The sequence below is a fragment of the Hemiscyllium ocellatum genome, chromosome 13 (assembly GCF_020745735.1).
Source record: "Hemiscyllium ocellatum isolate sHemOce1 chromosome 13, sHemOce1.pat.X.cur, whole genome shotgun sequence".
Classification (NCBI taxonomy): domain Eukaryota; kingdom Metazoa; phylum Chordata; class Chondrichthyes; order Orectolobiformes; family Hemiscylliidae; genus Hemiscyllium; species Hemiscyllium ocellatum.
The window spans coordinates 98,740,420-98,746,419 of NC_083413.1; positions in this window are offsets into that span (position 1 = coordinate 98,740,420).

Sequence of the window (6,000 nt, forward strand, 5' to 3'; positions counted from 1 at the left end):
ACAGTGGACAACATCACAATTTGCTGTAACATGAAACTCGCAACCACTGAGAACCATCGCCTGATGGTTCAGAATTTAACAAGGACCTCGCAAGGTTCGTGGAATGGACCGACGAGTGACACATGAAAATTAACAAATTTCTGAAATGATTAATTTAGCTAGGAAGAATGTAGAGGCTTCACATCTCTGTTTGCATTTCAATATACTATAAATTACTTTTCTATTATATCCTAAAATACTCGAGTCTTTGTTCATATTTAATACACTCTATCTTGTTCCGGGGTTAAGATAGTTCCTTTATTTATTTCACTCAAGACTGGATGCTGTACTTTTGCCTCAGTATTGACCAGACTCGGTTTGGTGCCAGCTTATATCACTTGAGCTGCTTTTTCAGGAAGTGAATCTCTCCACCTGTTAAGTCAAAATAATCTGTTCATGCTTAGATTGAAATAAATCCTATTAATATCATCCCAAATTCAGACTCGTTATTTTGTATTTATTCATTGGAATTGAACAGGAATATGACCGGCTGTTCTTGGTGGAGTGGGAGGGGGAGTTAAAGTGTTCAGCCACAGGGCCGTGGGGTTGGTTGGCACGGGTGTCCCAGAGATGTTCTCTTAAATGATCTGCAAGTTAGTGTCCTGTCTCCCTGATGCAGAGGAGACCACATCGGGTGGAACAGACACAGTGGATGACATTTGTGGAAGTATAGATAAGTTTCTGTGGGATGTGGAAGGATCATTTGGGGCCTTGTCGGAGGTGAGGGGGGAGGTGTGGGCGCAGGTTTTGCACTTCCTGTGGTGACAGGGGAAGGTGACAGGGGTGGGGAGTGGGCTGGTGGGGGGCATGGACCTGACGAGGGAGTCGTGGAGGGAATGGTGTCTCCGGAATGCAGATAGGTGTAGGGAGGGAAATATACCCCGAGTGATGGGGTCTGTTTACAGTGGTGGAAGCAGCAGAGGATGATATGATGTATGCAAGGTTGGTGCGGTGGAAGATGAGGACCAGGAGGGCTCCCTGTTGCGATTGGAGGGATGGGGTTCAAGGGCATCATCGACCACGTGGGATGGGAAATTGCATTCTTTGATAAAGGATCTGGGATGTTTTATGGTGGAACTGGTCCTCCTGGGAGCAGATGCGGTGGAGGCAGAGGAATTGAGAATAAAGGATGGCATTTTTACCTGAGGTCGGGTGGGAGGAGGTGTAGTCCAGGTAGCTGTGGGAGTCAGTGGGCTTGTAGTAAATGTTTAGTTGGTCACTGGAGATAGAGATGGAGAGGTCTAGGAAAGGGAGGGAGGTGTCCGAGATGGTCCCTGTAAAGTTTAGGTCAGGGTGGAAGGTTTTCGTAAAGTTAATGAACTGTTCAACCTCCTAGTGGTTGCATGAGGTGGCATTGATACAGTCATCAATGTAGCGGTGGTAAAGGTGGGCAATGATACCGGTGTAGCTGTGGAAGATTGACTGTTCCACATATCTGACGAAGAGGCAGGCATAGCTGGGGTCCATGGCTACCCCTTTGGTTTGGAGGAAGTGGGAGGATTGAAAGGAAATGTAGTTGAGGTTGAGCATGTACTGCTTGGGTTGGCATGACAGGAAGAAACTGAGGGCTTCGAGGCCTCCATCATAGCGTTTGGATGTGTACAGGGCCTGGACATTCTGTTCATTCTGGGGCTTATCAATAGCTTGCAGTTATTATGGAACTGCAAGGGCAGTGGCTGGGAACTCAGAGAAACCAATGGTTCAGTCTTCTGCTTGAAGCAAATTTTGACCAGAACATTTAAACACCACAACGCTCACTGTAGGAAATGCCAGTGCTGCAACTTGTAATAATATTTGAAACTTGGTTAAAAATAGGAATTTTTAGTTATAGTTTCTGAAATAATCAAGACAAGAATTAACTGTTAGAACAAGCTCTATCAAAGAGAGAAGATTTGCAAGGTTTGAAACCACACAGTGCGGTGGTTTATTTGAATTCAATGTTGGTCAGATTTAGATACAGCCAATATGATCTCTCCATATATTGATTCTGTTAATCGGACACACCAACATACCTGTCTGTACTAAACTGTATTATTTGTTTAGTTGATCAAAATTTAGGAAATAGATCAAACAGAATGTATTTGGGTGGGAAGGTGATGGATACAGAAGACAGAATCAAAAGCTGGGAACATTAAATCTGAAGAGAGAGTAACAAGTAGTACAAGATCAAAGACATGGAAAGGTGCATGTCAATGTGTTCCAGACGTTAGTGAATCGAATGAGCTTGTTAGATCATCGAGAGACTCGTCCAACGACGTCCTGGAATCAGACCGTGAAATAGAGATCGAAAGGTCGATTTGCAAATGTCACTTCAATGTGATCACTTCACACTCTGTGTCCTGATCTAGGCCACATTGGCAGATGTTTCTGCCAGATTGTATCCCCTGGGTTTATTTTCTGATCAGAAGTGAGATGTGTGGCTTGCTGCTGGCACATAGAAACAGGAAGTTGCGCGCCAGCTGAGAATGATACATCAGGCGCTACTTTCCGTATTATCAGCACAAACAGTCTTCCTACCTCTGAGGGTGAACACACACTGACAGTGTCAAGAACAAACGGACAGTTTGCTGTTGGTCTCAACATTGTATTCAATTCCATTCCCATTTTCCAGAATGAAGCAGAAGAGACACAAGATTATTTCAGCTCGAGTAAATTATCTGTCAGAGAGATAAGAAGAGATATCATCGGGTGAAAGGAGCGAAATGACAATATGTAGTTTCGCTCATAAACCTATGTTTAAAAGTAGAAAGCTTGAGGGAAGGTAATAAATAAATCTAAGAGACAGCATTCATTAAAAGTTGGAATTGTAACATTTAAGCAATAAAATTCAGCAGGGCTTTGGTGGAAGTGAGATCATATCGGAAGTGGTTGATTCTGTTTTCCGCAGAGGCAATGAGATGTGCCATCGGGTGTAAAAAGTGGATGTAATGCTTCTTGACTTCAATCAGGTTTTTGACCAGGTCTTGCATCTTCAATATACTAAGGGTTCATGGGATCTGGTGCAGTTTGGCAAATGCATCGAAGGTTTATTTGTTGGCAGAAGGTAATGGTCGAAGGTAGTCATTGTGAAGATATCTTGTGTCCAGTGGCTTACTATACGACTTGGTGCTGGATCCTTTGCTGTTTGCAGCGTATATGAACGATCTAGTCAAGAATGTAGCAATTTTGATCAGTAAGTTCAAAGATGAGGTGAAAAACGTTTGGTTTTGCAATTAATGAGGAGGAAAGCTAGTGTGACATCGATGACCTTGCCTGTTGGAGAGAAGAATTGAAAACAGAACATTATATCCTAAAGTCTGTGAAGTAAAGCATTTTCAAGACTAACAAATGAAGTGAATATACGATGCATTGTTGGAATCTACAAATACAAAGGATAAGCGATCTTCTGTTGTCCATATCCACATCATGGAGTGTGGGTTGGAGTTATAGTCTGGAGATATTGTGGCTAGACCATTACTTTAGGAAACTGGGGTCTGAGCCTGCAGTGCTGCCACATCAAGTCATGAACTAAAGTTGATAATTAAACAACTCATTGAAGGAATAAGCTCCACAGATATCCCCTTGCTCTGCTTTGGAGAGCACAACACATCAGCGCAAAAGTTAAGGCTGAAGCATTCACAGCAATCGTCAGCCAGAAGTGCCAATTGTCTGATCCATCTCAGCATCTTCTATAGATCACCAATATCACAGATACCTGTCAGCAGGGAATTCGCTTCTCTCCATGTGAAATCAAGGCACTGTTGGGCAGGGGGCACTGGTTACTGCAAATGCTATGGAGCCTGACAAAATTCTGGCAATAATACTGCTGACTTGTGCTAGCCAAGCACTCCCAGTACAGCTACAATACTGGCATGGACAATGTGGAAAATAGGCCAGGCATGTCCTGTGCACAGAAAATAGGTCAAACCACCCTGGCGAATTACTGCTCCATCAGTCCATGCTCAATCATGAGTTAGGTGTAGGAAGGTGCTTTCAACAGTGCTATCAAGCAGCACTAGCTCAGTAATAACCTGCTCAGTGACATAAAATGTGGGTTGCGCAAGGCCTACTCAGCTCATGACTGAATTACAGACTTGATTTAAACATGGCTTAAAAATGTGTTGCTGGAAAAGCGCAGCAGGTCAGGCAGCATCAAAGGAGCAGGAGAATCGACGTTTTGGGCATAAGCCCTTCTGAAGCCTGATTCCTGAAGAAGGGCTTATGCCCGAAACGCCGATTCTCCTGCTCCTTTGATGCTGCCTGACCTGCTGCGCTTTTCCAGCAACACATTTTTAAGCTCTGATCTCCAGCATCTGCGGTCCTCACTTTCTCCTAGTTGATTTAAACATGGACAAAGAACTGAATTCCAGAAATGAGGGAAGAGTGACAGCCCTTCACATTAAGGTCACATTCGACAGAGTGTGATATTATGGAGTCCTAGCAAAACTGGATTCAATGGGTATCAGGTGACAACCTCCCTGCTGCCTGCAGTCAGACCTCACACATTGGAAGCTGGCTCTGCTTGTTAGAGGGCAGTCGTCTCAGCCAAAGCAAATCTCTGTTGGAGTTCCTAAAGAAAGTGTCCTTGGCCCAATCATGTTCAGCTGCTTCAGCAATGCCTTTCCCTCCCTCAGAAGGTCAGAAGTGAAATCTGCATTGATCTAGCACTTTTTTTGGGACGGCTCAGTCCACATTCAAACGCAACAAAATCTGGACAATTTCCAGCCTTGAGCTGACAAGTGGCAAATAGCATTCACACCACAAACCTGCGAGACAATGACCATTGACAATCAGAGACAATCTAACCAAAACCCCTTGACATTCAATAGTGTTACATCCTGGGTTTTATTGTTCATTAGAAATTGAGCTGGACACTCCGTATAAATTCAATGGTTGTAAGAGCAGGCCAGAGGCTAGGAATACTGCAGCGAGTAACTCACCCTCCTGACTTGCAAAGCCAACTGACTGTCTAAGAGACAGAAGTCAGGAGGGTAATAGCACAGCTCGCCCTTTGACTGGACAGGAGCACCTTCAACTGCACTCAAGAAGCTAGGCATTGTCCAGGACAAAGCATCCCACTTGATCAGCAGCACATCCACAAGCGTCCATTGCCTCCAAATCTGATGCTTAGCACCTGCCATATGCTGAAAAATGTGTTGCTAGAAAAGCGCAGCAGGTCAGGCAGCATCAAGGAGCAGGAGAATCGATGTTTCGGGCATAAGCCCTTCTTCAGGCATACCAGCCGTATGCACTATCTAAAATACTGCACTGCAGTAACTTAGCCACTTCCTTACACAGTACCTTCCCACTCCCACCTGCATCTCGATGGATAAGAACAGCAGATACATGGGAACAGCACCACTGTAAGCTCCTCTCTAAACTACTCAGCATCCTGACATGGAAATATATCATCGATCTTTCACTGTAACTGGGTCAAAATCTGGAATTCCCTTCCTCAGGTCATTTTGGAAGATGTTATTTCAGAAAGGCAGCTTTCTGCCATCTTCAGAAGGACACCTACCGACAACTAAAAGCAACCACCGTGTTCCATGAGTCAATAAAAAATCATTGAGGCTAACATGACAGTTTGAGAAAGTGGTTAAGGAGGCATTATGAGCATGTAATAAGCAATCAAAAGGTTTGGAGTAAAGTTCCAGAATCAAACTATACCATAGTAGCTTCAATTAATGAAAGAGTATGAAATGAAACTGCTGAAGTAACGAATGATAATCACAGACCTACCAAAGTTTTGAAGCATGTTACATGGTTCAGTATTGTCCTTCAGAGGAGGATGTGCGACCTTCTTACCTGGCCTTCCCTACCTGTTCAACAAAAAGGCGATGGTTCCTTTCCTGTGCCGAACCTGACTAAGAAACCCATCAGGAGAAAGTGAGGACAGCAGGTGCTGGAGATCTGAGTTGAGAATGTAGTGCTGGAAAAGCACAGCAGGTCAGGCAGCATCCAAGGGGCAGGAGAATCAAC